At 33.6% G+C, this 15,255-nt stretch overlaps 1 protein-coding gene across 1 annotated transcript in view; it reads left to right on the top strand.

Annotated features, from left to right (window-relative positions):
* The first annotated feature begins 1,550 nt into the window (after positions 1–1,550).
* The window catches only part of LOC114336231 (elongation of very long chain fatty acids protein AAEL008004-like), a 113,092-nt gene continuing 99,387 nt past the window's right edge, over positions 1,551–15,255 (top strand). Inside the window, exon 1 of the mRNA XM_050649858.1 lies at positions 1,551–1,569. The gene's annotated coding sequence lies outside the window, so the exon portion shown is untranslated. The remainder of the gene's footprint in view (positions 1,570–15,255) is intronic.

Here is a 15,255-nt window from a genome sequence, read left to right as displayed (position 1 = left end):
CACATTTTTTACATACCTCGTATAAAATTAAAAAAGTTTAATATATGATGGTTGTATCTTAGATTTTAGACAAGGGAGAGCATTTTAGGAAGAATAACTTTTTTTCGTAAAAGTGATAATAAAATAGTTATCATAATTGTAATAAAATGATAATGAGTATCCGAAATTTGAGAAAAAAATGAAAAAAAAATTTTGATTAGAATAATGTAATTGTAGGTATATTTAAACATATTTTTAATTTCAAACAACTTTTCATAATAGGATTTTTTGATATTCTGAAATATAAAGGTACTTTACTCTTTAACGAAATCCATATTTTTGACATAACTCGTAAAAAATTGATAAAATTTGATATCTGATGGTTGAGTTTTAGATTTTTGACTATCCAGAGCATTTTATGAGGAATAAGTTTTTTTCGTAAAACTGATAATAAAAAAGTTTTCCGTGTGGTTCCTAGCTACGCAGGCATACTGTATAAGAGCTTCTGTATAAGAATTTTAAAATTTCAATGCCATATTCGGATTCAGTATAAAATCAAAAACAAAATAGAAACATATTTGATCAAAGTAAAATAATGAATTTAACGATATTTTTAAAATTATTAATACAAAACAATTGTTATTGTTTAAACAATTAATAAACAATTAGCGGCCAAATCCTCGAGTAGAACTTTTTACTTTAACATGTATATAAACTAACAAAAAAGTTTTAGAAAAATATAAGCTTGTTTAAGTTTTTCCGAAACAATGAATATTTTCGTTCTAATTGCACTCCCCTTCTTTTAGAATCGTTCACTCGGTGAACTGTTGCAAAAGCTGTTTTGTCTGAAACAAAATCTACCGTTGCATCAGCTGTCGAGGCATTAAGCTAAATAAAAAAAAAACAATGTAAAATCAGCTGTATGTCTTCACAGATTTGTCATAAACTATCAAGCTTAAACTTTCAAATGGCCGTATAAGGTTTTTACTTGAAATCGATGATTTTTTTTTCACTCACAAATAGACTATCAACAGTAGATACAACAGACTATTCAACATTTTTAATTCCACTCTAAAACGTTTACCAAATTGAAATTTCAATAAAAATTGAAAATTCTTTATATAAAATATTAACAATACAAAAATGTTGCTTTATAGCCAAATTACCAAATATTTTAAATATAAATTGTATAACAAGTAATATTGTATACGAAATTTAAAGTATGTTTTCAACAACCATTGAATTACTCTTTAAAATAGAACAATAGATAATACAATAGATAATAAACAACTTGTTTGATTTGAATTTTTGTACACAGGAGGGCTTCTAATGACGTATACCTGTTTAAATTACAATAGCTGGACACCTATAAAAATAACAAATACACTAACAACTAACTGATTACGTACATACGTATTTTATACGCCAAAAAAATAACATGCGTTAAACATAACACTTCTTTAATAAAAAACCGAAAGTTACTTAAAGTTTGTTAGTTGGTTCTTCGCACATATACTGGGTGAAGCATTACCTAGTATGAGGAAGTCCATTTGCTTATTTGCAGCAAGAGATTCTAAAAAAATTATTAAGGTAAGTGTTGGAGCATATATCATAGATATTTTTTTTTATTGAACACTCTGTATGTTTTTGTAATATAAGATTGTGTAATATTATACGTGGTAGTCTAATATTTATTACGTTTTTTTTATTAATTTCGAAGCAAAACACCCTGTTGACATCAAAAAATCTATTCATATTCAAATGATTTGTAATACAGTCTACTATTGTTAAAAATTATTAACATATCGAAATATTTAATTTTGGTATACGAGGTTGGTCGAAATTTATAATGAGTACCTATTTTTAAATGGAATACCCTGTATTTTAATATTGTAATGAAATACACATTATCAAATTTCTTAAGCCTATACCTAATTTCGTTAATTTTTTGAGTTATTCGTGATTCTTTGAGCCAAACATTAATTGCAACCACAATTAAGTAAAATATGATAGGTTGAACATGAAAATATTAAAAAAAATACAAAATAATTTAACTAATCCTTAATTTGTTATTATTGGATGAGATATTAAAATAACTGGTAGTTAAGATTGTTGGCGTGTAAAATATTAATAAGCACGCACAATATTCTACATAGTTGGCTATGACTTTGACACTAAACTTGCTCCTATTAAGAGGCTACAGAAGCGCGTCATCAAAAACGAAAAACGCGGTCCAAGATTGCGGCTTTAATTTTGAATATTTTGTCGGGATGTTTGGCACACATATTCGTAAATATAGTAAAAAATGGCGGTGCAGGGCCCAATTTGAAAAATATGTTATAATGTGGAAATTACTCTATAATTAAATACAATATTAACCCTCGCAAGGCGGTACGGGGTGCAGCTGCACCCCAGACCCCGTTTTCCTCACCTATCTTTTTTAATAATTTTTTTTTGATTTTTGTTAATTTTTTTATCAGCATTAAATTCAATTCTAAACGCATTCCACCCATTACAGCATTTAAAACTCTTTGCGTTAACATGTTGTTTTTTCGGAAGGTGCAAATGATGAAAATTTCATCCTGAATTAAACGTTTCTGCTGGAACTAACAGAGCTATGGGACAATGTCGGTGTTATTTATGTCAGAGAAAAAAGACCGAAAGACCCAGCATAACTATATTGTGTGTAAAAACCTTGTGTTGCTCACACTGTATAAAATTTCATGTGTTTGTCTTGCAGCGATAATATTGTTTTTAAGAAGAAATGAGTACTTTGTTTGTAAAATTATGTTTCATAATATGAAGAACAAGTCCTAATTATCTTTCGAATCAATTTCTCCAACGTTCACATATAAAGAAATGAATAAACGGATGTGGTGCACATGCACCCCGCACCGTTGTTTACGTAAGAATCTAAGCACCCCCTTACGAGAGTTAAAAACGAGCCTGTACCGCCATTAAGAAGACCAAAAAAGTACAATTTCTTCAAATATACTTTTTCATCGCATTTTTTATCCAATTTATGGATAAGAGGTTGACAGAAAAAACCAAATACTTGTCAATGAATGGTTAGATATTACATTTTTTTTCATTGTATGAATTTAGAAAACTTTGATATAAATATGCCAGTATAGTGTTTTGGCAAAGATGGTCGGTCGTAAGTAGTGGCATAAAAAGTTCATAAAATAAACGTTTTTATATTTTAATTTTTTAATCATGTTTTATTCGCAATAAAGATATACTATATGAACACAACAATATTTATCTACGAGCGTGCAAAAATGTCTACCTTCGCGCAAGGATTTTAGTTTAGAAAGTTTTACCTTTCCGCACGCGTTTTACTTTTCCGCACGCGTGTTAATTTAGATATGTTAATATTGCCTTAAAGTAATTATAATATATGCAATAAATTAATATTTAGATATTATTTACTAATTTATTTCAAATATATCTTATTGTGTTCATATTTTAATGAAATTAACTCGATTATTTCATTCATAGGAGATTCTGACCAATAGAAAGCTACATAAATCTGAATTAAATCGATAATTTTTGATAATCTCCCGTCGTTAAGTATATTACGTCAGATGCCCTCCGTTGCTACGAAAAAACACATTCAGTGACATTAATGACAATTAATGTTTTAAAAATTATAAAAGTGATGACTTTCAATCGTCAAATATTTATAAAAACTGTGTGTTTAATGGTACTTACATAAATAAATTACAATAAAATTTTGGTTTTGAACAGTTTTATTCATGAAATAATCGCAACAAATTGCACTCGACCTCTGAAATTAATATAGAGTTTTTGCTCTCGTGACACTTTGACATAATTTTACTCGCCTTCGGCTCGTGAAATTAAAACTGTCAAAGTGTCACTCGGGAAAAATTCAATAATTTCAGAGCTCTTTTGCAATTACTACTGATTATTTCATTCATAGGAGATTCTGACCAACAGAAAGCTACAGACATGCAAATTAAGGTGATAATTTTTGATAATCTCCCGTCGTTAAGCATATTACGTCAGATGCCCTTCGTTGCTACGAAAAAATACATTCAGTGACATTAATGACAAATGTTTTAAAAATTATAAAAGTTATGACTTTCAACCGTCAAATACATATTTATAACAACTGTGTGTTTAATTTCACTAATTGGTACTTACATATATAAATTACAGTAAAATTTTGGTTTTGAACAGTTTTATTCATGAAATAACCGCAACAAATTGCACTCGAACTCTAAAATTAATGTAGAATTTTTGCCCTCGTGACACTTTGACATAATTTCACTCGCCTTCGGCTCGTGAAATTAAAACTGCCAAAGTGACACTCGGGAAAAATTCAATAATTTTAGAGCTCTTGTGCAATTACTATTGAGAATTCGATAAAATATAATAATTTTGACATAATATTCGAAAGTCCAATCAGTAGACAATAACAGTGGTTTTGAATCGTCGTCATGGAAACCAAGATCGTCGTCATGCTAACCAATTATGCTGAAACATTGGTTTTAACAACCTTGTCAAAGAATTAATTTGTGTATGTATTTTCATATTAATTAAATTAATTGATTAAGATTTGGTCATTTTTAAAGACTCATAGAAAAAATATTGTTCTTAACGCTTGCAGAAAGTCTCTTTTCCGCACTCGCCTGCTTGACGAACTCCCGCTTCGCGTCGTTCGGCAAACTGCAGTCGCGTGCGGAAAAGTATGACTTTCTGCACTTGTTAGGAAAATAACTATTAAAAAAGAATTTTAAGAACTTTAAAATGATCAGTTATAGAAAAACCTTGTTTATAGAAACAAGAATAAAAACGTAGAATGTAAGTTGATGTAAAATTCACTGTGACTTTTTCTGGAAATTGGAATTTTATTTTGATAGACCATATTAATTTTAATGTCTTTAAAGGAGAATATTTTGTTAGGATTTATGTTTCGTATTTCTTTGAATAAGTTGACCATTTTAAAATATTATTCGTTAAAGGAAGTTTTATAAAGGAAAATGCTATGATTATCCTTTTCGACTTCCAGTATTGAAACATCACTTAAAAAAGACTTCTCCCTAAAGAACTAAAGTAATACATAAAGTCGAAATGAAAAAAACTTTGCACACCCTTACTTTTGTACCTTGTTTAACAAAATAAAAAGCATTGTTATTGGTTCTTCCACCACTCTTTGCTACATTAACCTGTTCCATCAATGCAATTATAATGTTTAACTGCTTGGAAATGTCTCCCAAATCCCAGTCTAACTTAAAAACGCTCATCTCTCTTTTTCTGTGCATTTCCGGTAGAGGTTTGCCTGCATTTTGTGATTTCACACGGATCTTAACTGATCTGGCTATCTTCCTGTTGTACATTTGATAAGATTGTCCAGAGTTTCGGAAGCCTTTAATTCTGTTTTGTATACACTCCTTACATTCTTTTTCTTCTTACATTCTAAGTGAAATATAAGAAAAAGTAAGCCTTTAAATCGGCCTATGATAGTGTCCTAAGAAATAAATTGTATGAAGCCATGGATGAATTCCACATCCCTGACAAACTGATAAGATTGGTTAAGGCTACAATGCGTAAAGTCGTTTGCAAAGTCGAAATACAGGGCGAACAATCACAGGCGTTTGAAACGAATATTGGGCTGCGACAGGGAGATGCGCTGGCGTGTCTCCTCTTCAACATAGCTCTGGAAAAGGCGGTTAGAGGTACCCGAATAGACAACAGAGGAAATATTTTTAATAAATCATCCCAAATTTTGGCATATGCCGATGACGTGGACCTAGCCCGCACAACACGCAAACTAGAAGAAATGTATACCACCTTCTCAAATGCCTCAAAAAATATGGGCCTGACAGTAAACGAGGAGAAAACTAAGATGGTGGCATCAACACCCAACAATAGAGCCAGAAACATCGGTCACCAATTCTCTGTTGATAACTCTACCTTTGAAGTGGTGGACAAATTCACATACTTAGGCTCCCTGATCACCAAGGAAAACGTCATGACAGAAGAAATCAAGCGAAGGATAATCCTAGCGAACAAATGCTATTTTGGACTGAGTAGACATATGAGAAGCAGAAACTTAAGCCAAAAAACAAAAATAACCATATACAAAACCCTTATAAAACCAGTGTTGACATATGGATCGGAGACATGGACCATCTCCAAGGCAGATGAAAACCTTCTGCTTATATTTGAACGAAGGATCATGAGAGGCATATTCGGTGGCATCTGTGAAAATGGTATTTGGAGGAGGAGGTACAACTACGAGGTATACCACAGATATAAACATATATTTGGTGGAAAAGACGTAGTATCTCTTATAAGAATAGGACGACTAAGATATGCAGGACATCTAGCAAGATCACAGCATAACAACCCTCCTAGAAGAATCCTTATGTCACAACCTGTGGGAAGTAGAAATAGGGGTAGGCCAAAATTTAGATGGAAAGATGGTGTAGATGAGGATGGGAGAAAAATAGGCGCAGCAAACTGGCAACGGTTGGCAATGGATAGGGCTGACTGGCGTAATAAACTTGGGAAGATCGAGGCTCTTTCATAGGGCTGTAGCACCATTGATGATGATGATTGGTTCTTCCACCACTCTTTGCTACATTAACCTGTTCCATCAATGCAATTATAATGTTTAACTGCTTGGAAATGTCTCCCAAATCCCAGTCTAACTTAAAAACGCTCGTCTCTCTTCTTCTGTGCATTTCCGGTAGATGTTTGCCTGCATTTTATGATGTCACACGGATCTTAACTGATCTGGCTATCTTCCTGTTGTACATTTGATAAGATTGTCCAGAGTTTCGGAAGCCTTTAATTCTGTTTTGTATCCACTTCTTACATTCTTTTTCTTCTTACATTCTAAGTGAAATATAAGAAAAAGTAAACCTATACTGACACAACTTTGTTCTTTTATGGCATAAAGTAAAGTATTTGAATTAAAGTAAATTCTATACCGACACAACCTTATATTTTGGTGACACAAAGAGTATGTTTTTGCCAAAAAATTAATTCCATACTGGCACAACTTTTAATGTGCCGGTATAGACTAAAAAATAAGATATTTTTATTGAAAGTTATAAAAATTAAAAAGTGGCATAACATTAGTTTTATGAAAATGTGCCGGTATTCCACGTAGAAGCAACACAAACACACCTAATGTCAATGGCATATTAAAAATGTGACGGTATAGTGCTGCCGCTCGAGCGAAATGAAGGGAAATATGCACGTGGTACAACTCTATCTATAGGGATTCTATGCAAGCTACCTTTATGTCGGTTTCGTTCAATTATAAAGTGAAATTCAATGACCGATCATTAGAATATCTTGGTTATAGGAATATTTTTGCTTTGCACGAAGGGTGTTCCAATAAGCGCGTTAAGTATCAAGTTGCCTTTGGAAACAAAAGTTTGTTTATTTTGTCTGCTGTTAGTTGAGATTTATTTATTTTGATGTTTTTGCTTTAAGATATCGTATAATATTTGAAATAAGTATCTACAAGTTCGTTGGGCGGGCACCCAAAGCTAAAATCTGTCGAATAGTCCAGCATAAAAACATGTCACATAGATCCAACTATACAGGGTGTTTCATTAATAATTGTCCATATAGTAACTGGAGAAACTTTAGCACAAAATACGAAGATTTAACCTAAAACACTTACATAAAATGTGGTTCCTTACTGAGTTACAGGGTGTTTTATCTAAAAATTTAAACATTATTTTTGCTCAGCATTTTAAAACTATTCGACGTATCCTTTTCATACTTGGCAGAAAGTGCGACTACTAGGCAGCCGAATAAATTATGATAAACAAACGTTTCTAGCTACTACCAGAGGCGTGCGACAGGGGATGGTGAATGGTTGACTCTTCTCAAGTTCTACGCCACTGGAGAAATTACTATTTTAGTGCCATTTTTAGATTCTCCAATACTTTCTACCTAAATATTATGCTCTTCATTGGTAACGATAAAAGCATTAGTTTTCGAGATATTTGAAGTTAAATATGAAACGGCACAGTTATTTTGATTAATTTATGATAATATGATTCATATGATTAAAATTTAAAAATTATTTTTATTCAGTACTTGAAAACTATTTCGCATATCCTTATCATACTTGGCAGAAACTGTAGGTATTGTACACCCTACAAAATTTGAATAAATAAACGTTTCTAGCTACTATCAGAGGCGTACGACAGGGGGTAGTGGCTGGTTGACCCTTCCCAAATTCTACGCCACTGATGAAATTGCTATCTTAGTGTAATTTTTTGATTTTGCAATATTTTTTATGTAAATAATATACTGTTCATTCGTAACGATAAAATTATTAGTTTTCGAGATATTTGAAATTAAAAATGAAGCGACACAATACATTAATCAAAATAACCGTGTCGTTTCATTTTTAACTTTAAAGATCTCGAAAACTAATGACTTTATTGTTACCAATGAAGAGTATATAATTTTCATAGAAAGTATTGGAGAATCCAAAAATTGAACTAAAGTAGCAATTTCACCAGTGGCGTAGAATTTTGAAAGGGTCAACCATTCACTTTCCCCCGTCGTACGCCTCTGGTAATAGCCAGAAACGTTTGTTTAACATAATTTAGTAGTTTGTACAGTACCTATGCTTTCTGCCAAGTATGAAAAGGATACGTCGAACAGTTTTAAAATGCTGAGCAAAAATAGTTTTTAAATCTTTAGATAAAACGCCCTGTAACTCAGTAACAAACCACATTTTATTTAAGTGTTTTAGGTTAAATCTTCGTAGTTTGTGCTAAGGTTTCTTCAGTTACTATATGGACAATTATTAATGAAACACCCTGTATAACAGTAATGGAGTGCGAGCAGAGAATACCTTTTCTAAATCTACAAACAGTGGAAAACTACGTGCATTTACTCCACAGAGGTCAGAAAGATTGGTGAGAAGGCCAAAAAGCAAGTTGGAATGTCAACTATACTCCATTTCAAACATGCGATACAAGGATAGCCCCCAAGGCAAAGACCGTGAAAGGTAGTATTGGTCAGGTACAGAGGATTATCGCTGTTAACGGCTGTGAAATACTAAAGGAGGATTTATTTATGTTAATTCACAGAATGACAAACCCGCTTGCAAGATACAAACATACTGATTCTAATGTTTGAAACTGAGAATAGAGGATTGGCTTGTCAATAGAGATATTCAGCCTTGTGATGAATCATTCACGTTAAATATACGTAAAGTTATCCTGTATGTAGTTAAGTTATAATCATCGAATTGGTGTGATGTATCATATTTAACTTAACTACTTGCGTTATTTCTTGACAGTTCTTGAGCTATCTGATATATCAACTGTCACTGAGATAACTTTGTAGTTACTGTAACTGTGTAGTAACTGTCATATGAGATAACTTTGTAGTTATGTACGGATTTAAGGTTAGGTTTATGTTTTGATTTGTTTTTAGATAGAAACCAAGTGAGTATTTAACGTAGAACGCTGCTTCACGTTGTCCCAGGAGTTTCTTCTTCTTCATCTTTTTGTGTAGGCATGACTCTGTCTGTTTTTTCAATGTGCCTCTAGTAACTTGTCGTTCCATCGTTTTCGTGGTCTTCCCACTGATCGTCTTCCTATTGGGGAACCGTCTCTCGCTGTCCTCACTACCTCATTTGTTGTCATTCGGCTTATGTGGTCAATCCATTATATTCTTCTGTTTCTTACCCAGTTATTAATGTGATCTACCTTGCATATCTGTCGTCTATCTGTACATCTAGCTCTGTCCCATAGATAGAGTCTTACCATCGATTTTTCGAAGGGTTTTCATTTCCGCTGTTTCGAGCCATCTTTTTGTCCTCTCTGTGTCGGGTCGTGTTTCTGCCGCGTATGTCATTATTGGTCTGGTGATTGTTTTGTAAATTCTGCCTTTCATTTCTTTTCCGATATTTTTATTTCTCCATATTGTATCATTCAGGCAACCTGCGGCTCTGTTTGCTCTATTCACTTAATCTTCCACTTCTGTTTGGAGCCTTCCGTAGCTATATAGTGTGATGCCTAGGTATTTAAACTCCATCACTTGTTCTATTATCTGTCCTTCCAGCTCCAATTTACATCTTATTGGATCTGCTGTTATAACCATGCATTGTGTCTTTTTTGAGGAAATTAACATGTTAAATTTTCTGGCGGTTATGTTAAATTGGTGCAGTATACGTTGTAAATCATCTTCACTTTGAGAGATTAGTATTGCATCGTCTGCATAGCAGATTATTTTAAGTTGTTTTTCTCCCATTTGGTATCCTTTTTTAGTTTTTACTATTTTATTATTTCTTCCATGATCAGGTTGAACAATAAAAGACTCAAGGAATCCCCCTGTCTTATCCCATTGTCGGCTTCAACTTGGGCAGTTAGTTCATCTTCCACTTTTAATTTTATTTTGTTGTTCTGGTAGATGTTTTCGATCGTTTTAATTATTCCTAGAGAGACCTCTCTCGAGTATAACAAATGGAAAACCTCCTTTAATGTGACCCTGTTAAATGCTCTCTTAAGGTCCACGAAACATAAATATGCCGGTTTGTTGTATTCCAACAATTTCTCTTGAACTTGCCTCATTAAAAATATAGCGTCAGTGCATGAACTTCCCGACCTAAAACCTTGTTGTTCTTCTGCTCATGGTATAATTTCATCCAATTTGTTTGTTAGCACAGGTTGTTAATTTTAATGTTGTGTTTAATAAGTTAATTTCTCTATAATTCTCCGGGTCCGATTTTTCTCCTTTTGTGAAGAGAGGTATTAGGATGCTTGATCTCCATTCTTGTGGTATTCTGTTTGTTCTATTATTTGTTTAATATGTTTAATATGTTTTAATAGTTGTTTAGTTAGATCTCCGCCTATCCGCTGTTGGGTGAACTGAGTAGCTCAGCAGCGGGTTGCCGGTCACAAGCCCTGATGAAGGAGGAGGGTTCGAGGGTGAGGCTAGCGACCTACCACGGTAAAAACGAAAATGTTCATAGAACCGATCACCAAGCCTCGGAAACCGGACAGAAACATTTTTTCAAGACGACTCTGGCAAAGAATAGGACTACGAAAAAGGATAAAGAATTAAGAATAGCACGCTGAAACATTAAGTCATGGACAAAGAGAGACCAAGAGATACTAATAGAAATGAACACCCACAAAATGCGCGCTCTCCGAAACCAGAAGGAAAGGAAAGGGAAATTCAAAATACCAAGATTTTATACTCATATACAGCGGAAAAGACAAGGGGGACTATGCTAGCTCAGAAGTGGGACTTATAATCCACACGAAATTTGAAAGGAGCATAGATAACATTGAATATATCAACCATAGAATCCTGATGACGACTTTGAATATGGAAAACACTAAACTCCACATCATATCAGTCTACGCACCAGATATAAGTAAACCCGAGGGGGAGAACGAAGACTTCTATAATAAACTACAGGATGTAATCGACAAGATACAGAAGAACGAAAAAATAATTATTCTTGGAGATCTCAATGCAAGAATAGGAAACGACAGCATAGGTAATATCAAACGACGATTTAACGAAGATACATTGAACCGAAATGGAGAATACCTTGTTGAATTCTGTGCCCAAAATTTGTTGAGAATAAACAACACGTTTTTTCCACACAAACCCCAACACAAATACACGTGGCAAAACACGCAAGGCCAACAATCAACAATAGACTATATAATTACAAATAGAGAAATCATACCTAAACAAATACTAGACGTAAGAGCATTAACATCGCCCAATATCGGATCAGACCATAAAATGGTGTTTGGAAAAGTTTTGCTCAAAACACCACAAAACAAGAAAAATCCACCCAAGTACTTCGAAAAACTAAACATTGAGTCTATAGAGAACCAAAACACAAAATGACTGTATAAAAGACGTTTAGAACAAATATTTGACATAAACCTAGTAACAACAGGTGAAGGAGTGAATGAGACATGGGCAAAAATAGAATAGAATATATTACAAGCCGCAAAGGTAAGCATAGGGGTCTGAAAAATTACCCTGAATGCAACAAAAATATCAAAGCCCTGGTTCAATACTGCAATAAGAGATCTAGCGTATGAGAAGAGGAAAGCATACCTACAATACTGCACTAACAAAACACCAAACAATTACCAACAATACAGAGACACAAGAAATTACATCAATTCTAATGTAAGAAATATAAAAAGGGAATATTCGACACGCTTTACCAAAGAAATGGAACACGATTTGTATGGGGCGCAAAGAAAAGTTTGGAAAATACTAAAAAACAGGAAAAAGCCCATTAACGAATATAGAAGTTTAAATAAACTAGAAGCAGAACAATGGACCGCCCATATAGAAGAACTATATAAGGAAGATACTATAGTACCTGAAGAAGAGGAAGAAACAGAAAATGAAGACGAATCCAACATAAACACAGAAATAGAAATCACAAAAGAAGAAATAAGGAATAACATACGTAAATTAAAAAACAGAAAAGCACCAGGACCCGATGGGATACCAAATGAACTCCTGAAATACGGAGGAGAAACCTTAATCAAAAACATAGAGATCCTCTTTCAAGAAATAATATATAGCCAGCGTGTATCAGACCAGTAGATGACGAGTATAACAATACCTATACACAAGAGAGGAAACAGCAAAGACCCTAGCAACTACCGTACCATCACTCTGCTGAGCACAACTCTTAAGCTCTTAACAAAAACACTTGCCAATAAAATAAATGAAAAATACACAATTAGTGAGCAACAACAAGGTTTTCGGAAAAATAGGTCCACAATAGACGCCATATTCATAGCCAGACCAATTGCTGAGAAAGCACTGGAATATAATAAACCTGCATTTATGTGCTTTAGAGATCTGACTAAGGCCTTCGATTGTGTCAGATTGGAAGATGTGCTAAGATTGCTAAAGGAGAAAAATCAGCCCAACAAGATGATAAGGATAATTAAAGACATTAATACGAAGAACAAAACCAGAATAAAAGTCGAGAATGAACTAACATCGGAAGTAGAAATCAACTCGGGAATCAGACAAAGGGGATAACTTGAGCCCATTGATTTTTAATTTAGTCATGGACAAAATAATAGAAAACATTAAAGGTAATAAAATCCTCTGTTATGCTGACGACGCAATCTTAATTTCCGATAACAAGGATAACCTACAGCGAATGGCACAAACTTTCAATACAGTGGCGAAGAACTACAACATGAAAATATCAACAGCCAAGACAAAATCCCTGGTAGTGTCAAGGGAACCTGTAAGATGCAAATTGGTAATTAACAACGAACTAATTAAACAAGTCTCGAGATTCCAATATCTGGGAATCGAAATATGTAGTTATGGAGATGTTAAAGAGAGCGTCCGAAAGCAAGCAAATAAAGCCAATTACGTGTCAGGATGTCTGAGGGATGTCATCTGGAGGAACAAAGATATGAGGCTGGAAGGGAAAGTACGCATATACAAATCATGTGTAAGACCGATCATGACGTACGCGGTAGAAACAAGATGTGACACAGCAGAAACCAAGAGGATACTGAGAACATCAGAAATGAGAATGCTGAGGTCAATAACTGGGAAAACACTGAGAGACAGAATACCGAACGACAGAATAAGAGATCTCTGTAACATACAAGATATAGTACGGTGGAGAAGACAGAGACGACGAGAGTGGAATCAGCATGTGACGAAAATGGACAGCGAGAGAATAGCCCGTATAGCCAGCGAATCGAAGCCAACAGGCGAGATGGCTGGTAGTCAACATCAGAGCTAGGAATACAAGCTCAAAATCGGCAAGGAACAGGCCAAGAGGCCTATTATAAGAAGAAGAAGAAGAAGAAGAAGAAGAAGAAGAAGAAGAAGAAGTTTAGATAGATCTTGTCCTCCGTACTTTAGGAGTTCGTTCGATATTCTGTCCTCTCCTGGAGATTTTCTATTTTTTAATTGTCTTAATGCTTCCATTACCTCTCCGTCCTCAATGTTTATTTCTTCGTTTGTCGTAACTTCAGGTGTTGGTGGTTCATTATCGTAGCCTTTAGCAAATAGATATCGGAAGTAGTTTGCCCATGTTTCCTTCTGAATGTGTTTCAACAGGAGCTTGTGCGGCATTTTATTAATTTAATGAATAAAATTTAATATCAAATATAAAGCAGCACAAAATTAAAAATATCAAAAATATAGACCTAATAGCCGAGCGGCAACAACCCCATAAATTACGTTATACCGACCACGAAAATCAACTTTAAGGTGAATGACCACTTTTGGTGATTTTTTATGTTTTCGAGGTCCTGAATCTGAATATAAAGTTTATTTTTATCTAGGTTTGGTGGAACATGTTCAAAAATCAAATTATATACAAAAATTCGAAAAATCAATTTTGATGATTTTTCAAATTTACCACGCTGTATCTTTGGTAGCTGTAAATATTTCCTTTTAAAAATTCTACTGTGTCATCTTTGAACTATTGAGATAACAACGAGCTTTGTTCAAAATGTTTAGACAAATTATAAGAAGAGTTGCTAATTTATAAACATTTTCTTGCCAGATTTCGTTAGTTTCATGTTTACTTAAAATCGTTGAGTGACAAACTTTTTAGTTTATAATTTTAACCAAGATAGTAATAAAACATGATTCATGAAAAAGTGTCCTGAAAATTTTTAAGTCAAATTATGCAACTGGAAAAAAGTATGTTACTTTATAGACGAGCGGCACACCAGAAAAAATGATTATTTCTGGAGATACTGTGTATTGTGATGACCACGGTGTGGTGAACGGCTAATTTTGGTCATACTGTATCCTTTTTATAGTGCCGAATACAAAAATTTGGTTATTAGATTAAGTATTGAGTTGTAACATATTATAACTAGTTAGTGTTTAAATAAATTTCTTCATTAAAAAAATCCAGTAAATATTTTGTGCCAAGCTTTTTGCGCAAAACTTTTAGAACATCGGTCGTCTGAAATAAAAGTGACATCTCAAAAATGCATAATTCGAGTGATCTTGTTAAATTGACTCCAAAAATTCTATACTTTTTCCAGGAAAATTGTTACATAGATGTGTACTTCGAAAGTTCCCACTGTTCCAACTTCGAAAGTTGGCGGTAGTGCCATTATTCTTTTGGCGGTAAAATGAATATCTTTATTATGGAACAATGACTTTTGGGTTATGCTCTGACATTCGAAGGGAATGTGTCTTTATTTATCACAAATACCGTTGTATTTCGAGAAGTGACCTAGGTATTTTTGTTGAATGTTTAAAAAAGTGACCAATATTTTA

The sequence above is a fragment of the Diabrotica virgifera genome, chromosome 4 (genome assembly GCF_917563875.1).
Source record: "Diabrotica virgifera virgifera chromosome 4, PGI_DIABVI_V3a".
Lineage (NCBI taxonomy): Eukaryota > Metazoa > Arthropoda > Insecta > Coleoptera > Chrysomelidae > Diabrotica > Diabrotica virgifera.
The sequence above is the reverse complement of the archived record's forward strand: the minus strand, read 5'-3'. Positions and strand labels throughout refer to the sequence as shown.